General features: G+C 41.8%; 1 protein-coding gene across 2 annotated transcripts in view; it reads left to right on the top strand.

The window, feature by feature from the left end:
• Positions 1-2,501: 2,501 nt before the first annotated feature.
• Positions 2,502-20,735, top strand: part of ACKR3 (atypical chemokine receptor 3) — a 30,078-nt gene continuing 11,844 nt past the window's right edge. Inside the window, exons 1-2 of one of the 2 annotated variants that reach the window (XM_082261396.1) lie at positions 2,502-2,639; positions 16,336-16,447. The gene's annotated coding sequence lies outside the window, so the exon portion shown is untranslated. The remainder of the gene's footprint in view (positions 2,640-16,335; positions 16,448-20,735) is intronic. The other variant, XM_082261397.1, reaches the window with a different exon arrangement.

Here is a 20,735-nt window from a genome sequence, read left to right as displayed (position 1 = left end):
TATTTATTAGCCCCTTCCCCCGCTCTCCATCCTGAAATACCCCCCCCCCCCCCACAGCAGCCTGGGGGAGAGGAAAGGAGGGAAGCCAGCAGCACTGTGTTTGAGGGGCGCAACATGGAGGAAAGCCCGGGCAGTAGGGGGAAACCTAGGCACACCTTGCACACCCCCTGCGCACACCTATGTCAAAGACTTACCGTGGCATGCTGCCACTGCTCACAGGGCTTCCAAATTCACCTGGTCTTTCTGGGTTTGGGGGCTCTGGCCACTTGAATGGCTGAGCCATGATGACGTCACTCCTGTGCATGCATGGCTATGGCACAGCGCTCTGAATGGATGGCATACTGTCCCTGCAGAGCACAGTGGACATGCGCCGCTGATGTCACCGCCTGCAGAGAAGTATCTCCTAAATGGTGCACGTTTAGCAGATATTCATTTCACCTACAGGTAAGCTTTATTATAAGGTAGGTTACAGTTACTAAAAAGAGTTTACTACCGCTTTAAGGTATTAGTTATAGAAGGTTCCATTGGGCTTTATGCTATAATGGATACAGTGGAAATTTTTTATCTGTGCTTTTGATAAACCAAATCTTTGGGGTTTTTTTTTCCATCATAAAGTCCAACTCCAACCAAAATGTTTTAGTTTTATTTTGTATTGAGCACGGAATATTTACAGGCTCTGTGAGGTTTTTATTACCATCAATGCCCCGTAGACTCCTATCACCTTCTGTAAAGCAACTCTTGCAACATGTAAACCAATAAAAAAAATGTGCATCACTGATCGATTGTCCCATACACCATGCAATCAGCTTAAAGGAGTTGTAAAGGCAGAAGGTTTTTATCTTAATGCATTCTATGCATTAGCATAAAAATCCTTCTGTTTGTAGCAGCCTCCCCAGCACCCCCTAATACTTACCTGAGCCCCATCTCTGTCCAGCGATGTCCTCGAGTCCCTCCAGCTCTCTGGGACCCTCCCTCCTGATTGACTAAGACACAGCAGCGGAGCCATTGACTCCAGCGGCTGTCAATCAAAGTCAGTTAGCCAATCAGGAAAGAGACAGGGCGGGCCGAACAGCAGCTCCATGTCTGAATGGACACACGGAGCTGCAGCTCAGCTCGGGTACCCCCATAGCAAGCTGCTTTCTGTAGGGGTACTCGTCAGGAGGGAGGGGCCAGGAGCAGCGAAGAGGGAACCGAAAAGAGGGGAATCCGGGCTGCCCTGTGCAAAACCAACTACACAGAGGAGGTAAGTATAACATGTTTGTTATTATTTTTTTTTTTTTAAACAAGACGTTACAATCATTTTAAAAGTGATCAAATCTCTCCAAGCTATACAGTCACTGTCATTATACTTCTGATAGTGGAAATCTGTCAACTGTTCAACACAGTGGTAAAAAAAAAAAAATCAGTAGTGGCAAGATTTAATTAGAATATTGAAATGAAAGGGGAAAGAAGGGACATCAATTTCATTTAGTTACAGCGTTGCACGACTGCGCAATTGTCCGTTAAATTATTGCAGTGCCGAAATGCAAAAAATGGCCTGGTCATTAAAAGGGCAATACCTTCCAGTCCAGAAGTGGTTAAAGACAAACCTAAAGCCTAGTACACACAATGAGATTATCAGACAATGATTGTCTGTATTTTTTTTTTTTTTGGGATGATAGTCTTCATATCGAAAACGAAGTACGAAAATTCTCGTACAACAGAATAAAAATTCGGAAGTGATAAAAATGTATTCATATTGTTTTTTCGGATAAAAACTCTACTGATTAAACTAAAGTGTTTATCCCTTCAAAAAAATTTGTGTGACAGCTGTGTACTAATATGAGATTATCGTACGATCGATTCGAAATAGGTATTTTTTTTTTTTTTTTTTGTACGATATTCTGATCGTGTGTACGGGGCTTAATACATCAAATCAGATAAGATTTTAGTCACTGGCGGATCTAAAGCTGGCCCTAAACTATATAACAAGGTTTTTTACAATCTCCTTTAGATCTATCAAAACTATAAATCTATGAAAATCCATGAAATCTGTGAATCTATGAAAATCCATGAAGACAAACCTAAACAATCTAATCGATGTGTATTAAATCAGACAGGTCCTTGCACTACAATAGTGGATTTCCACGGGATTGTCCAATCAGATTGTAAGGTGTGTGGTCAGCTGTAGAATGTGTATGGACAATATAAATGTAGCCGTAATGATGTCACATTGTAGACACGATCTCACTCCCCTAATCTCCGGAGATGAACCAGCTGAAGTTATCTGCACTAAAAAAACTTCCGTCTGGGTCGCTGGGAAAAGTTTTTGTGTGGCAGCAGAAGGAGTGCAAGCCTGCTGTCACATCTCCATCCTACCTGAGCCCACACTGCCAGCTGTCCCCACAGTGTGTGATCCGGGTGTAGTCACTCCTCTCCCCCTATATACAGCAAACGTCAGTGTGAGCCGGGGGACATGCAGCGCGTGCGGCTGACCCTCCCCTCCCCTCCAATACACACACACGGGAGGGCTCCCCCTAGCGGCGCCGCACGTCTATCTTATATATAGAAGCTCATAAGCGCTGAGAACTCATAGAGCAGACAGAGAGAACTAGTGAGAGCACTGCTCCCGTCTATGTCAGCGCCATCTCAGCAGCAGGGTAAGCCGATGGGGTTAAAAGTCACCTATGTGACACGGGAGGGGGGGAAGTGACTCCACCCAGGCTTGTCCTATAACCTGATTGTCATTTTATGGTGGGTAGTGATGGCGGGGGGGGGACTTGTCACATAGGACTTTCCTGGAATGACTCTGGAGAGGTGACACTCATGGGGGGACCCTTCTTGTAGAGATCACTGACTGAGTACCAATTATTATATGATGGGTGTGTGATGGGGAGTCTGATGATAGACAGCTGGGAGTGAAGAGGGGGCACCTCTCCTCCATGTACTGATCACAGGCGGCACACCACCAGGAGGGTCCCACCAACTGGAGGAAAACTTCTGTTCAAGTCTACTACATTTCATGGGACATTAGTGCTAATACACACATCTATATCTATATACACATACATTTATATATCTCTATCTGTCTATATATTTCTGTATCTCTCGCTCTTTCTCTATGTCTTTATATATATATATATATATATAGAGAGAGAGAGAGAGAGAGAAAGATACATAAATATATATACATACACATAGAGAAAGATATATATATATATATATATATATATATGTGTGTGTCAGTGTTGTATCTTTATTTATATTATCTTTTGTTTTTATTGTAGTGTATCATCTCTTTACTAACAACTCCTGTATCACTATTTTGTGTAGATATTATAAAACAGATACATTTTTATTTATTTATAAACAGTTCCAAAGTTTCTAACTTTGCAGTATAGTTATAGTATTATACCATGTTAGTCCTTGATTCATGCAAGTTTGGAGTTTAAGCCCCCATTCACACTTAAGTGGTTTGGGAACTTTTTTTTTTTTTTTTTTGCGTTTGAACTTGTGTTTTTGGGTGTTTTCAATCTAGAGAGAAGCTCTTGTACTTTTTTAAGCTTCAAAGGTCAAGTTTTAGGTGACATGATGCCTAGGTGTGAATGGGCACCAATGACTATATTGGGATAGTTGATGTTGTGCTCTGAAGTACATGGGGAAATGTGTTTCAAAGTGGTCAGGTGTGACAGGGGTCTAAAGGATACCCATTTATTGGCTAACTTTCGTTATTAAGGATAAGATTTAAGGATGCCTTAGATCCCCTCTTCAGACTTTATACAATTGTACAAAGTTTGAAAATGGGGATCTATGTTATCCTGAATGCTTGCATTTTAAATTACCTACATTTTCCAGTAAAATACATGATACTATGTATTTGTTCAACTTCCCTTTATTTACCAAAACCATATAATATGAGTTTGAACCTAAACATAATCAATTTATATGCAATCGAGCAGTTAGACTGGCCATACATGCTCAATTGGCATGTAAAATTTCCCTTTAGATTTACCAAAACCATATAATATGAGTTTAAACCTAAACACGTTCAATTTGTATCCAATCAAGCAGTTAGGCTGGGCATACATGTTCAATTTCCTTGGACTAATTTCCTTTAGATTTATCAAAAATATATAATATGAGTTTAAACCTAAACACGTTCAATATGTATCCAATCAAGCAGTTAAGCTGGGCATACATGTTCAATTGTCATGTACAAAGTTTCTTTAGATTTACCAAAACCATATAATAGGAGTTTAAACCTAAACACGTTAATTTTGTATCCAATCAAGCAGTTAGGCTGGCCATACATGTTCAATTGTCATGTACAATTATTCCTTAGATTTAACAAAAACCATATAATATGAGGCCAAACAAACTAAACAACTTTATCCAATTAGGCAGGCCCTTGTACTAAATATTTTAAGGAAAATTGTACAAGAACATTGAACATGTATGGCCAGCCTAAGTCTTTGCACTACATACATAGTTGGAGGTAAATCTAAAAGAAATTGAACAAGAAAATTGTATGGCCAGCTTTACACTCCAAACTTTCTGCTGCATAGCCGCACTTACATTGATTTGCTACAGGAGCAGACAGTTCATGTTCACTTTTCAGAGTGAATGTTAGTGAATAAGATAAAGCTATGTTCAATTTGAATACAAATCCTTTATTTAAACCCCCACCCCCTCCCCGCACATCATCAAGTGTTCAATGGTTCACCTTATTCACTGACATTCACCATGCTAGGTGAGCAGCCTTTAGTAAATCAGCCCCCGTGAGACATTTTATTATAGGTGCAATGATGCAGGAGCCAGTGACATGGTAGTGCTATATACAAGCTCTGTGCATGACCTCTGGCTGCTGGGGTTAACTTCTATCATCCTTCAGCCATTTGTTTGCCACCCATTAACTTGTATAGCACTTTCAAAACTGCTGCTTAGAAATAAACACTCCCTGGCCTGAACTCTGCAATATAAATCACAGCACAGATTTAAAAAAACCAAACTACCCAACAAATATAAGTTTGGGCACTCTTGTGTCTTGAGTGCCACCTCCCTGCATTCCAAGTATTCACCTTTTTTATTTGTAATCTTCATTCTATTTTTTAGGATGTTTTTAGAAAATAAAGCACAGTGTTGTGCAGACACATTTCCACGTGCGGCAGTTTACTGCTGTGCCTTTGTCTTTTTTTTTGTGCCCCATCCTGTAAAAAAAACTCAATGTGCATTTAAGAACGGACTAGTCCAGACCACATCTAGCAAAGTCGGGTGCTTTTGTTTGCTTGGTAGGGAAGGTACAAGGTCCTGCATGGTCTGCTGTACTTATGGCGCTTTTCCACTGCATGGAACCGAACGGTTCGGCTCGCTTTTGTGCTTTTCCACTGCTGGTACCGCATGGTACGGTGTAGGAACGGTTCGGTATGGTACGGCGGCGCTTTTCCACTGCATGGAACCGAACGGTACGGCTCTCAAAAACAGTACCTACTCGATTGTGGTTCCAACAGGTACCATACCCACAATCCTTTGCATGCAGTCACTACTAGCCACTGATTGGTCAGAGAATCCCACCCACCCCGTTGTTATCCCACTAACTTAACTTTAGTACTACTTTAGTGGAAAAGCAAACCATACCGAACCGTTCCAACATCGTACCATGCGGTACCAGCAGTGGAAAAGCAAACTGGGCCAAGCAGGGCCGAGTAGAGCCGAGCCGGTACTTGCAGTGGAAAAGTGCCATTAGTTTGGAAAGTTCTTGGGCTCGGTACAAAGTTATGAGTCTCAGTCAAGGTGATTTGTTGTCAGCTTACCTGTCATTGGTGCTGCTGGCAGTTTCAGTGCTGGCTGGGTTGACTGTGCACTTGTTGGCTGATTAGATTTAATTATTAGTAGATAATAGAAGGATCAGATCCAAAGCTCTGGAAACTTGCACTTGTTGTAGAGTAGTTTAACAGAGCAGAGTAATAGAAGACAGAAGAGAATGTATGTTGCCAGAACACTATGGATCTCTATCATTTAGTGCATAGCAGATATTTAGTAAAGGCCTTACAATATGGGCTCATTCACACTGGCGCCCCTCTGACAAGCGATTTGTGGCTGATTTCCTTTTCAGAGTTGTCTTAGCTATGGTTTCAGGAGGTGATACTGCTGCCTTATACATACTTTTTTTTTTTTCACCCCAAGGGATATTTTACATTGAAATACTGTGTCGCCACTGGGTGCCAAACATTGGGCACGTGGTTGTGGCGCAGTCCCAAACCTTTTGCCAGACTTGACATGATGAGTTAAAATTAGTCACACTGCAAAGCATCGCAGTAGAAGCACCACAAATAGACCATGTCCCACTATAAGTGGGCAGTAAAATGTTGGCTCAACCATCTGTTTTTACTGGCTGCCCATGTGAACATAGCTTTAGTACCAATGCAATGTTTTGGGGCATCTTTGTCAGGCGTGTCTTCCCTGATGTGATTGCTTTAATTAATATCTCAACTATATGTTATAGATCCATGGTGTGCAGGGGACACACAATTTCTCCTATGTTGATGACAGTTAACCAGATGGTTGTTGCCACAGCCCCCTTTCCTTACTCCGGGGGGTCGCCCCCAGGAAGAAGTGTTATGGGAATATAACTAGTATGGTAATAGCAGACAGGGTGAAATACTTGTGATAGTTTAGCATATGTATCAATGAGTCATTTAATTGCTGTCCTACAAGGGAGCCAATAATTAAGAATTGGAACGTACAGAGAGGGGAAGGTGATGATGTACAAGGCTTTTGGCAAGTCAAATCACAGGTGTTGTGCTGGGATTGCCAATAATACATAAGTTGTCTTCTACTCACAATGCAGTCAAACACTAATGATAAATCTGTGTGTGTAGACCTGAAGTAGATGGGGAGAAGAGTTTTTAAATGGCTCATTGAGTCCGTGCACTGCCATGAAAGTTTATGATGTGCTGGGAAAACATTGTTTTAGCAAAACAGTGGAAGCCTTCCAGTTGTAGTAGCACACAGTTGGCTTTTGATCAGCTAGGCATCACTTTGTGCCAAAGGTTGCCAACCCATGTGTATTACACAACCGTGGACAAAGGGGTCTCTAGGCACATACTGCATATGGCGTTAACCACGTCAGACATAATTCTGTTCAAGGAAGATAAAAAAAAAAATAAGAAAAACATATTCCTTCTTGAACCATTTGGATAAATAAAGTGAACACAGCTTTGAATGGCTGGTGAAAAAATACAAACTTTAGTGAAGCTCCTGGTCACCCTAATGGATGACAACATAGCTCAATATAGGAGGTATGGAGAGAACTAATGCGAAGATCTGTAGGAGTATAGATTTGCATAGGAACACAAAGTCTTCTACTTATTTATATCCATCAAGGTGGGATGCCTTTTTTTTTGTAATCCAAAAACAATTAAGTCCTGCAATCTAGGTGGCATATCCTTCTTTATTATTGTCAATTGGAACAATCTTGGAATATACAATGAATAGGAGGGCGAGAAGCCCTATTCACAAAAGTTTACAAAATTGCTAGGAATTTAACACAAGGTAAAAAGTATTTGTTTCTGTAACCAGACCTGCTGGTTCTATAGCCACAAGGAAGGGCGTAAGAGACTCCCCACCCACAAATTGATGTTTCGGTTATGGTGGGATCTAGTTGGCTGTGTTATCCATTGTTATATGTCTCAAGGTGGCCACACATGTATTACAATGATCATTAGATCAAAATGGTCATGTTGATCTATAATTAGAAACCACCTCACCCCCTGGGTTACTTTTGACCTTAACCCTCCTTACCTTGTATGCTGGGTTGAGCTGAAAATGCATACTCACCCAACCCAGCGAATCCGGTGCTGTCCTGCCGGATGTCCAGTTCTTTACTGATGTCATCAGGAGGCTGGCTATCCTACGATGATGCTCCACTATACAGGAACGGTGTGTTCTACACAGCCACAGAGCCTTCTGAGGTGCATGACTTGGGTATCTCAGGAGGCTTCAGGCTGGGAGATGTTACTCTCACCTAGGTGAGAAAGGTATTCCCCCCCATGAAAAAAAAAAACATTTTGGTTGCAATTTGCTGAAAAAAGGGGGAGGAGGAATAAAATGGAAGGAAGTGATAAAAGTGAGAGAAGGTGTAATTCCACTGGGGAAAGCTCTTTGCCATAATCCACAGTTTTGGTCTCTCCTACCTTGGAGTTTGGGTATTCCCTTTTGTCGAAGACTGTCCATTATTGCCTTCTCCTAAATAGAGAATAGAAATACACAGGGTGGATAAAAATTAATGATTAAAAAAAAAAAAATAGGATTTTTTTATTTAAATCTGATTTGTTTTATATAAATCAGATTTTTTTTTTGCTTTTTATCAAATTCATCTTAATAAAAATCTTGGTGTAAAAATCTATAAGATAGTTTTCTATTTGAGATACATTATTGATTTAATTTATTCAGCATGAAATGGAGCTTAGGTATGTAGTATATATATATATATATATATATATATATATGTATATATATATATATATATATATATATATATATATATATATATATATATATATATACAATTTATTTATTTATTTTATTTTATTTCAGGTTGTTATATAGCGCTGTCAATTTACGCAGCGCTTTACATATACATATACATTGCACATTCACATCAGTCCCTGCCCTCGAGGAGCATACAATCTAAGGTCCCTAACTCACATTCATACATACATAGTAGGGCCAATTTTATACAGGATCCAATTAACCTACCAGCATGTCTTTGGAGGGTGGAAGGAAACCGGAGTACCCGAAGGAAATATATATATATATATATATATATATATATATATATATATATATATATATATATATATATATATATATATATTCTGCATATATGTATATTTACATTTTTGGAAAACTCGTTCATTGAATCTAAGCTTTGCAAGTGATGCTTTGCAGTGCACTGCACTGATGGATTCATACAATTTTACACTAACTACCAGCAAGAATGAGTCCTTACATTTAAAGAGCACCTGTCTTTTGAGATTCCTGAGCGACTGTTAGTGGGCATCAACTTGCCTGCTGCTGCTACGTCTCTCTCGCTTTGTTGTGTCATTGCTGCATCACTAGCCGTCTCATAAAAATGAATGGGACTATCTGTGAGTCAATAGCAGGCCAGAGGAGGAGCCGCTGCGGGACAGAGAAGACAGTTGCTCTTAAAAAATTATGATTTAAATCAAGTTGATTCAGATTAAGCCTTTTTACTAGTGATTTAAATCGTGATTCAAATCAACTTGATTTAAATCATTTCCACCCTTAAAATACATTAAAATATAATAAAATATTATATAACTAAAATAATAAAAAGTCTATGTTCAGATATATTTTTATAAAAGCATGCTAATTTTGTTATATGTGTCATTAATTATTGTATGTATTTGTAGTGTCTAGACCAGGGGTCTCCAAACTATGGCCCTCCAGTTGTTGAGGAACTACAATTCCCATCATGCTTAGTCATGTCTGTGAATGTCAGAGTTTTACAATGCCTCATGGGACGTGTAGTTCTGCAACAAATGGAAGGCCTCTCAGATAAGTTCCCACTGATACCACTGATCTTAAAGTGGAGTTCCAGTCCTCCAAATACTTTTTTTTTTTTAAACACTCCTCCGTACTTGTTTAAACATATCTAGTAACATTTAGAACATGTCCTATGTGTAGTCCCTGTAGTTTGTGTTAAAATATTTGAAGACTAACCAGATCTCGGAAGCATCTGTCGGCATCTGAAGCCCTCTTCTCTTGATTTCTGAGATTCAGTGAAGTTGGCTACCCAGCATGCACCTCCTGATCTTGCGCCTGCGCACTGAGCGGCTCTCTGTCTTCCCGACAGGTTGCCATAACAGTGGCGGCGTCGGTGGAAGTTCCCGCCCCATTGCTATAGCAACCGGTCAATCATGAGATCCGGATCCTCCCATTCGCCTAATTTCTGGTCTGAAGATAACACGAGATTTTGTCACTGGGCGATTCGCAAGGATTCCGGGATCAGTGCCATCTTAAGAGCATTATAGGTCCTAGGGCAGTGCAGTGCACTGGGGCCCTGCCTACACAATCACCCATGAGAATAAAAATGCTAATTATCGATAAGGTGAACACACACACAGATGGGAGTCAGACTCGACTGTCCTGTGTGTGCCTGTTTTCGTGGAGATGGACAGGAACTCCTGTAGTTGTGGGCTCCCCCTCCACGGCCCAAGTGGCCTGACAGCAGCGCAGGTCCGGCATGCGCTTGCCACCTGCTAAGTTCGACGGCACGATGCACACAAGATTTGGGACTAATGCTTGGCTGGGGCTGGGCAGGTGGGGCCCCCCGGGCAAGTGGTGTGCCCATGCGGTAAGATGGCCCTGCCTTGGATACATGATGCCACTATCCCAGGAGCCCTTGCAAATCGCCTCGTGACGTAATTGCCTAGGCGGCCGCAGCCGGAAGTGCTGCGGAAGAAAAGGTAAAAATGGTACGTACAAATAAAAAATAATTGCCATTTATTACAGCATTCAGGATGGGCATGAGAGTAATTGGACCTTTAAAAAAACGGGTGGAACTCCGCTTTTACTATCTCTACAGGGACACTTCTCAATGTCAAGTGTAAGGAGCATTCTTCTCACTGACCAACACACTAATATAATATATCATGAGTTGTGGATAAAGTCATTTTTAGCGGGGGTTCCCTGAGACTGAAAAGATATTTCAAGGGTTCCTCTACATTGAAAAGTAATCTAGACTAATCTAAACTCTCAACTCCATACGGATGTCATGGTGTTATAAATATTTAAACAGAAGGCTTTCATACTGTTTTTCCACTGCCATTTACTCAGCAACAGCTTGATAACCGCCAAGCAATATTACCATTACAAAGGGTACTGTAACACTGTTCTCTACATGAATGACAGAAGAGTTTGAACGATTGTTTATTGGTTATAATGAAATAATATGTAGCACTAAAAATAGGTATCCCCTGGGAAATACCGCCTGCACAATAAAAGGAAGCCTAAAGGAGAATAATTAATGTAAGACAGACGTATACATTGTGTTCCAGGCCAGTTTACAACTTCCTGGGATAGGGTTAATCTACGTGGCTAGTGTGAGCACCCCAAGCCTGGGGATATGAAGGTTCAGCGGGGATCCCGAGATCAGTCAGGCACAGCCAATTTGTACCCTCAAAGGACAGGAAGATTGCTGGAAAATGAGAAAGGAGATGCAGTTTGACTTTAAAGGCTGGAAGGAAAATAAGAGGAAAAAAAAGGAGTGTGAGAGGGGAGAGTCGGGAATGGGAGCTGATGAAGAAAAGGAAAGAAATGAGAGGGAGTGAGAGAGACAGACAGCAGGGGACAGAACAGAGAATAGCTGCTGGGTTTCTATGAGGTGGATGGAATAAAGAGCTCACCAGGGTGCCTTATTACCCCAGTTTCGGGGAGGATCATTTCTAAAGGGCATTTTCTGACATTTCACAAGAGCAAACAGTAAAGAAGTGAGATCAAGAAAGGCCTGGGAACTGTGTCACAAAATACAGTAACTTTTTCTCCTGCTAAAATCTTCTTCCGATTATTTCAAAACCATTTTGTTTTTTTATAACTTTTTTTTTTTTTATATATGTTAGGTAGACATGAAGTAATATGAAGTACACTGTACAGACTTTGTGGAATTAGGTCATTATTGGTATGCTGACATTATTATCATTATTAGCATACAACACAGGCATAACACTGTCTGTCCTCCGCTGTACCATCAATTTGCACCTTTGAAATTTACAATGCAGAATAATTGTGGGACGAGGCCCTTGGGTTTAAAGCAGAGTTCCACCCAAATTTGGAACTTCCGCTCATTTGCTTCCTCCCCCCCCCCCCCCCCGTTGCCACATTTGGCACCTTTCGGGGGGGGGGGGGAACGGGTACCACTTCCGGGAATGGCGCCACAGCGAACTGAGGACCCCTCCTCCTACCCTCTGCCACCGAGCCAATCCGAATGCACAGCGCGCTTCACGCATGCGCAGTGGGGACCTGCCCGTGAAGCCGCAAGGCTTCACTGCCGGGTTCCCTGACCGGCAATGGTGGCGGAAGCACCCGACGGCCGATGGAATCATCAGCTGCGGTGCCGATATTGCTGGACTCCAGGACAGGTAATGTCCTAATATTAAAAGTCAGCAGCTACAGTATGTGTAGCTGCTGACTTTTAATTTTTGGAGGGGGAAGGCGGAACTCCACTTTAAATTAGGGATCGACCGATTATCGGCAAACCCGATATTTCGGAAAGTGCTTGTACCGGAGTAATGCCTACAGCTAGAGGCATCACCCCGGTATCGGCGTCCATAGCCGACGGTCGTCTGTCTTGTAATGACAACCGATGCAGCTAAGATGCCGCTCGGCTGTCATCACAAGGAGTGGGAGGGGACATCCCCCCCTCTCCCGCCGCCTTCTGCGGCTCGCCCAGGTCTCCCGTCCCACGCAACCAGCCTGCATGGCTGCTGAAGACCCAATCAAAGCCGCATTCGGCTCTGATTGGATCTCCATGCAAAAACCCGGAAGTGATGTCATGACATCACTTCTGGGTACTCAGCGCCAGATTAAAAAAAAGGACAGCAATTAAAAATAGCCAAACTTGGTGTTTTGAATGCTTTTAAGTGCAGAGGAGGGGTTTAGGGTCTTTTAGACCCCCAGATCCCTCCACCAGAGTACCTGTCAAGTAAAAAAAAATTAAGAAAATACATTTTGTTTAAACGATCGGCCCATATCGGCTGATACCGATACGCGATGACCAAAATATCGGTATTGGCAACGAAAAAACGATATTGGTCGATCCCTAGTTTAAATCAATAGCGGTGGAAGGGCCAGCTTTAAAAACTTGTCTACTGATGGGGACCAGTAGTAGCCACACCCTGTCTGCCTGTTCTACAAGTGCCATTGTCTTTTCACATGTAAATAGTCGGATAGACTGGTACAGTGAACTTGTGTTTTGCCTTTTTGCTAAAATGAACCTGTCACCTGCTGAGAGTTATTAAATGGGTAACACTATTAGGTTCCATTCACACCTGAGCGTATCGTTTTCAGGCTTTTTTTTTTTTTGGAGCGTTTTTAGGCGTTTTTTTCAGGCTTTTTTTTTTTTTGCAGGTGTTTGAAGGCAGGCATTGACATCTAACAAAAACGCCTGTAATCTGCCAAAAAAAGAAGCTCATGTACTTTTTTGAGCTTCAGGCGTTTTGCTTCAGGCGACAAAACGCTTATATGTGAACAGGGGCCATTGAAATGAATGGGATTTTGCTTGTTGAGCGTTTTGAGACTTCAGAGATGAGCGTTTTCTGAGCTGAAAAACACTCAGGTGTGAACAGGGCCTTAAACATCATCATGAGTGTCAATGAGCCACAATACCTATTTATTGTGCATTCTGATTTTTTTCTGCTTTTCTTCCCACCTTCCGCTCCTCACTTGCCATGTATCATGGCAATGGATCAGTAATGAGGGCAGACCAGTGCTTGACTTTATGAGGGGTAGTCAGAATTTGCATAGGATATCTCCTTAGTTTGTCGGCTCCCAAGGTACTCATAAAGTTGTTCAAAGGTAGACGCAGTCACCTCTTGGTGTTTGCATTTCACTTCTGATACCAGCAGACAAGCCTACTTTTAGGCTGGGTTCACACATATGCATATTGGATGCGGGTTTCCCAGCATCTAAGTCGCATGACAGGCGAGTGTGACCGGCTCTCATTGGAGCTGGTACACACAGTTATGGGGTGGCCGCGGTCGGCACTGAAAAAGGGTCCTGTGCGTCTTCTAGTTCGTTTCAAGTGTGAATTCAGGCAAAAATTCGGACCTAATTTACACCTGAACCAGTGAACAGGGACGCACTGGGTCTTAGTTCACCTTTTCATTTTTTGTGAAAAGGTGAACTCACACTTTAAGCAGAACCGTGTCTGTTTTTGATTTTCTCTCAACCTAATACTCCTTGTCTTTGGAGCAGTTGGATTGGAATTTTTAGGGTGACTGGTTTGGTTATCCAAAGGCAGATAGATACGGTATGGTGTGATCAAGGAAAATAGAAAGCAGTTGTGGTTGTTTTCTATGTGCAATGTTCCCACCATAAATACGGATGTAGTGGTCTGCAGAAAAACATGGTGTGAACACGCTGGTTACTCGTGGATAGTCTTGGTAGGCAGTGAATACAAGCCTCAATAGCTTCTCCACTGCTTTAAATTACTTCTTCTACTGCTTGAATTAGGATTACCTTTTAATTTAATGTATATTTCCTGATTACTTTTTATACCTCAAAATATCTGTAAATTTTAACATAAAGTGTTACTAAACCCATTACCCTGCATTCGCTATATCTGGTCTCCCACACTACACAGAACATGGAAATGCAATTATTTTAGGAAATATAAACTACTAAATACCTTTTCTCATCAGCAGTTAGAGCAATCTTGTGACTTCTATCAGTGTCTGGTTAAAGCTTGTAGGAGGAGATTTCATACTGCTCTAGCTGTCCTATGAGGATGCAGGACCCCTGACCCTCTGTCTGGACAGTGCTGATTGGCCCTGTGCTGATCACATTCACTCTCCCAAGAAAAAGAAAAAAACTCTCTAGCAATACACACCAAATTGAGCATGTGCAGCTTGTCCCCTAGCCTCTGTACTATCCAGAGATGAGCTGGGGACACTGGAAGGAGGAGAGGATCAGAGGAGACAGGTTTAAGAAGCCTTTTTCTCCAATGCAAAGAATTATTATTATATTATTATTATTATACAGGATTTATATAGTGCCAACAGTTTGCGCAGTGCTTAACAAAATGAAGGCAGGCATTACAGTTACAATACAATTTGGAACAAGAGGAATCAGAGGGCCCTGCTCGTTAGAGCTTACAATCTAAAAGGGAGAGTCAGTTGATACAAAAGGTAATAGCTGTGGGGGATGAGCTGATGGAGTAAGTGAAACAGTGTTATTAGTTAGTAGCCGGATAGGCTTCTTTAAAGAGAAGGGTTTTCAGGGATCGTCTAAAGATGGATAGATTAGGGGACAGTCGGACAGATTGGGGTAGAGAGTTCCAAAGAATGGGAGAAGCTCTGGAGAGCATGGGAAGAGGTGACAAGGTAGCTAGAGAGCAGGAGGTCTTGGGAGGACCGAAGAGAGCGGCTTGGTTGATATTTTGAGATCAGGTTAGTGATGTAGCTGGGGGTAGAGTTGTGGGTGGCCTTGTAAACTATTGTTAGCACTTTGAATTTTATTTGTTGGGTGAGTGGAAGCCAGTGAAGGGATTGGCAGAGAGGGGTGGAGGACACTGAACACATTAACCCCTTAGGATCCACAGTGAGTATTCCAAGCATGATTTACTGCAGTGGTCCTCAACTCTGGTCCTCGGGGCCCACTAACAGGCTAGATTTTAAGTATTACCTTGGGGAGATGCAGACTAGAATACTGCAATGACTGAGCAGCAAATGAGATCACCTGTGATGTAATTTAGTTATCTTGAAAACCTGGCCTGTTAGTGGGCCCCGAGGACCGGTGTAACGTTAAAAAACCATACCCCGTGAAGAAACCATACCCTCGTCACTTCCGGTCTGAAACAGCTGAGCAGCGCAACAGTGCTCATGCTCAGAGCCTCGGATACCTAATAGAACATGAAAGGATTTGAGAAGTACGCATGATCGGTGGGCATGAAATTATCACAGCACCGTTTCTAATGTTATACTTGCGGCGGGTACATTAAAACACTTCGGCTGGAACATCAATCATCTCTTCTGCTATCGCTGTCACTTCCCTCATCTCCGGTAATAAATATAAAAGCGGCGGCGGGTGTATGAGATGTAAATGACGGCGATCGCGGCTCCGTGATCCGCTTTTATATTTATTACCGGAGATGAGGGAAGTGACAGGGGGAAGAGCGGAGATGATTTATGTTGCTTAGCAGCTGTTTTAATGTAAGCGCCGCAAGTTTAACTACCATGAGAAATCCATACCCTCCGTAGGTGCACCGGAAGTGACGAGGGTATGGTTTTCTCACGGGTATGGTTTTTTCACGGAACACCGGAGTTGAGGACCACTGCTTTACTGCATAGACAGACTGATTTTACTGTTGTGGGTTTAGTAACACTTTAATGCTGTTTTGTACACAATTGAGTGTGCAGAATTGAATGAAATGCATGAATATCTATTAGTCATCCACAGACTGTTCATCACAAGGGTGTTGTGTTGAGTGCCATGGAAAGGTTGTATAGCCTTGACTTACAAGACTTTTAAAGAGTGATCGTAACCCCCCCCCCCCCCCTGATTGTAACTAAACAAATTACAAAACCATCTTACCTAAATTACTTTCTGTCCCTGCAGGGATAAAGTCCCAATATCCTTTGTGATTCCGAGGAAGACCACAATCCGACAATACAATAAACCCCATTTAATCTAATTTGGATAAACCTGTTTATCTGGACCTCTTTTGAAGGTAAATCACACAACTTGATCATACTTACCTGTTTCACTCAGATCACCTTTCTATTGTCCGGAAAACTAATCATAATCCCTGCCTCATTGTCCTAAAGCACAGAGGAGTTGGGTTACAAGGGGACTTGGTAACCTGCTGCAAAGCCTTATTCTTCTCAGTATAGGCAGATGTGAAGAAGTAATTAATACCAAGTGTAACTGTTTATTTAAACTTGTTTTGTATGCAGGTGCTTTTTTTAAAGGTGCACATATATACTCTAGATAAGTGTTGGTAGAATCAGACTACTTGTACACATTTTACTGCCTGAAAGTCTGGGAAAGAAAAGATTATTTCAAATGCTAAAAATCAAATAACATCTAACATCTGCCCAAAATCTTTATTCTTATGGATGTGAGTTTGGAAGTGTTTTTGTGTGAATTCTGGCGGTTGCCAATGACAAATGATTGTGATTGTACTGTATTCTGGAAGTAGATTTTTAAAAGCTAAAAGTAGAACTATAGACAAATTTTTTTCTTTACAACAAATCAAAAGAAATCTGCACTAATAGTGAAAATGACAAAATCAGCTGCTAAATACAATGTCCTGACACCTGACATAAAAACACTATTTGTATCTACAGTAAACCCCCCTCCATTGCGGGGGTTACGTTCCGGACCCAGCCGCGAAAAGTGAAAATCCGCGAAATAGAAAAACCCTATTAAAATGCATTGTAGGCATGTTTTTTTTACTGTCACTGTACGTGTAAAAGCATTTTAAGGTCTTTAAACACACTTTTAAAACAATAGAAACTCATTTAAACACATAAAAGATACTGAGAGACATAGCAAGAGCTATGGAAAACACAAAAATATTTCATTTTTAATGATTTATATAGTAAAATAACATTACAAAAAAAACCGCAATATACCGGGACCGCAAAAACTGAACCGCGATGGAGCGGGGGTTTACTGTACACTGACAATTGAGGACTGTCCGTGATACTTTTTTTATTTGCACTAACATACAATTTTTCAGGACAAGCTTTCGGGGTATGTCCCCTTCTTCAAGGTACTGGTTGGACCTTGAAGAAGGGGACATACCCCAAAAGCTTGTCCTGAAAAATTGTATGTTAGTGCAAATAAAAAAAGTATCATGGACAATACTCAATTGTCTCTGTCGCAAGTGCACTAATACGGCTACAATGACCTCAAACATGTAGCTACACTATATTACCAAAAGTATTGGGACGCCTGCCTTTACACGCACATGAACTTTAATGGCATCCCAGTCTTATGCTGGACATACACTATATGAAAAATCTGCTAAAATTCGGTCATTTGGACAGTTCCTTCGTTTTTCGGCCAGTTAATGGGCACAAATCGGTTGGGAAGTTTTTGAGCCAAAAAAAGAACAAGTTTGGAAATTTTCTGCTGAACGAACGATAAATTGAAAGGTTCTGGACCGGAAGGATTTGCCCCCTAATGAACAGGCCATTTTTTCCCAAATCAAAGTCCATAAAGACATGGACTATCGAGTTTGCAGTGGAGGAACATAACTGGCCTACACAGAGTCCTGACCTCAACCCGATAGAACACCTTTGTGATGAATTAGAGTGGAGACTGCAAGCCAGACCTTCTTGTCCACATCAGTGCCTGACCTCACAAATGTGCTTCTGGAAAAATAGTCAAACATTCCCATAGACACACTCCTAAACCTTGTGGACAGCCTTCCCAGAAGAGTTGAAGCTGTTATAGCTACAAAGGGTGGACCAACTCAGTGTTGAACCCTACAGACTAAAACTGGGATACCATTAAAGTTAATGTGTGTATAAAGGTAGGTGTCCCAATACTTTTGGTAATATAGTGTATTTGTTCACTCTTTTTATCTTAAAACCTTTTTTTTATTTTAGATAGAGGAAGGGAGGGTAAAAACCCTGTGAGGTATATTTTTACCCTCTTTGTCCCATTGAGAAGATTTACCTTCACTTCATGTCCCATAACCATACAGGACGTGAGAAAATCCCTGCAAATAAAGGGAATCTCTTGGGGCTCCCCAGGTCACCAAAATTAGTGCCCCCACTGAAAGATATACCCTCAAATACTTTTCTGGGGATAACCTCAAATTTAGGATTTTCCTTTACTTTCACTTTATTATTTTATTTATTTCAGGTACTTATATAGCTCTGTCAATTTAAAGCGTTTTACATATACATTACAAATTCACATCAGTCCCTGCTCTCAAGGAGCTTACAATCTAAGGTCCCGAACTCACATACATACACAGTAGGGCCAATTTTATACAGGATCCAATTAACCTACCGGCATGTCTTTGGAGTGTGGGAGGAAACCGGAGTACCCGGAGGAAACCCACGCAGGCACAGGGAGAACCTACAAACTCCAGGCAAGTAGTGTCGTGGTTGGGATTTGAACCAGCAACCCTCTTGCTGCTAGGTGAATGTGTTAACCACTACACCACTGTGCCGCCCGACTTTCAATGATATTGGTAAACAGGACAAATGAGAGGGTGAATCTCCCTAAAGGGGACACACACACACAGCAAAAATAAACTGACCAATGTTCTAATTCATCTCTACTTTTTCCAAAAGGTGGAAACTCGCTTCTTGGATTGCATATAGACAGTAAATGGTGGTTGAAAGAGACAGTGCCTGCGTGATCATTCTGTAGAATGATTGTGACATTCGTATTCTTGATTATTTCAACCAAGGTTTCATGTTTATGCATGGAGCACACACCTGTGGGATTGATAAAGTGTTGAGGAAAAGGTTTAAAAGGTTATCAATTCCCAGAAGTGAACTCTGCCCCTCTGTCCTATAGTTGTGAAGCTAGCCGTAGATATTGGTTCATTGTTGTCTAATTTTCAAATTATATAGAATTCTGTGGTCCTAAAAATTTCTCACCAAAGGGTAAGTTCACTGGCCTTCAAGCCTTAAGCCACCAATATTTGATTCATTGATTGACTTCAGTACAACCAGCCTGTCATATTTTTTGCATGTGATCACTGCAGGTGGCTAAAGCTGCTGGCAGTAATCATTGTGTTCTGCTGACAGGGAAGATTTCTCGCTGCCAGAACACAATAGCGCTGCACAGGGGATCCCCCATGACCACTGACTGTGTTGATCAGAGAATCAATCAATTTTCTTTCATAGAATCTATGGCTTGCTTTGGGGGGGGTTGACTGGTGGGAGTACAAAATGCCCCAGCTTCAGTGTTAGTGGTCAGTGGGAATAAAAAGTGTCCCAGGGTTGGTGAGCACTAAGTGTTAAAAATGATCTAGCACCCCGTGATAAGTGGAAGGAGGAATAGTGCCAGGGTCAGTGGAAGGAATAGTACCCCATTGTTGCTGTCATTAGGAGAAATAGTGTCCCATTGTTATTGTCCATGTGAGGAATGGTGCCCCATTATTGGTGTCAGTCAGAGGACTAGTGCCCCATCGTTGTCAGTGGGAAACAATAGTGCCCTGTTGTTAGTGTCAGTGGATGGAATAGTGCCCCATTGTTGGTGTAACTGGGAGGAATAGGGTCCCATCATTGGTGTTAGTGGGAAGAATGGTGCTCTGTTCTTGGTAACAGTGGGGTAATAGTGCCCATAGTTGGTGTCTACACTGTTTGTTTCAGTGAGAGGAATGATGCCCATTGTTGGTGTCAGTGGAAGGAATTGTGCCCTATTGCTTGTATCAGTAGGCGGAATATCTGCCTATCATTGGTGTCAGTGGTATGAATGGTACTCTTTTAGTGCTGCCAGTGTAGGTAAGACTGCATGCACACTGGACGTTTTTACAGCTGTTGTTTTTGGCTTCACATGTTTTTTTCTACAGCCAGTAAACTCCCCAGCATGTTGTCCTATGTGTCCATGCTCACATAGCCTCTGCATCTCCTGTACTATGTCCGCAGCCTCTGCATCTCCTGTACCATGCCCCCAGAATCTGCATCTCCTGTAACATGTCTGTACATCTACTGTACCATGCCAGCAGGCTTTGCATCTCCTGTACCATGCCCGCAGCCTCTGCATCTCCTGTACAGTGTCGGCAGCCTCTGACATCTCCAGTACCATGTCCGCAGCCTCTGCATCTCCTGTACTATGTCCGCAGCCCCTGCATCTCCTGTACCATGCCCGCAGCCTCTGACATCTCCTGTACCACCATGTCCACACAGCCTATGACCACCTCCTGGTATACTTTTGCCACTTTTAATTGGAATTTGCACTTATATATATAAATCCCTATGTGCTTTCATATCTGTCTTATCTATATATAATACACTCTTCAAATGTGCTTTAAAATGCATGGTTTT

The sequence above is a fragment of the Pelophylax lessonae genome, assembly GCF_965119305.1.
Source record: "Pelophylax lessonae genome assembly, chromosome: 6".
In the NCBI taxonomy this organism is placed as follows: Eukaryota; Metazoa; Chordata; class Amphibia; order Anura; family Ranidae; genus Pelophylax; species Pelophylax lessonae.
This window is presented reverse-complemented; position numbering and strand designations above follow the sequence as displayed.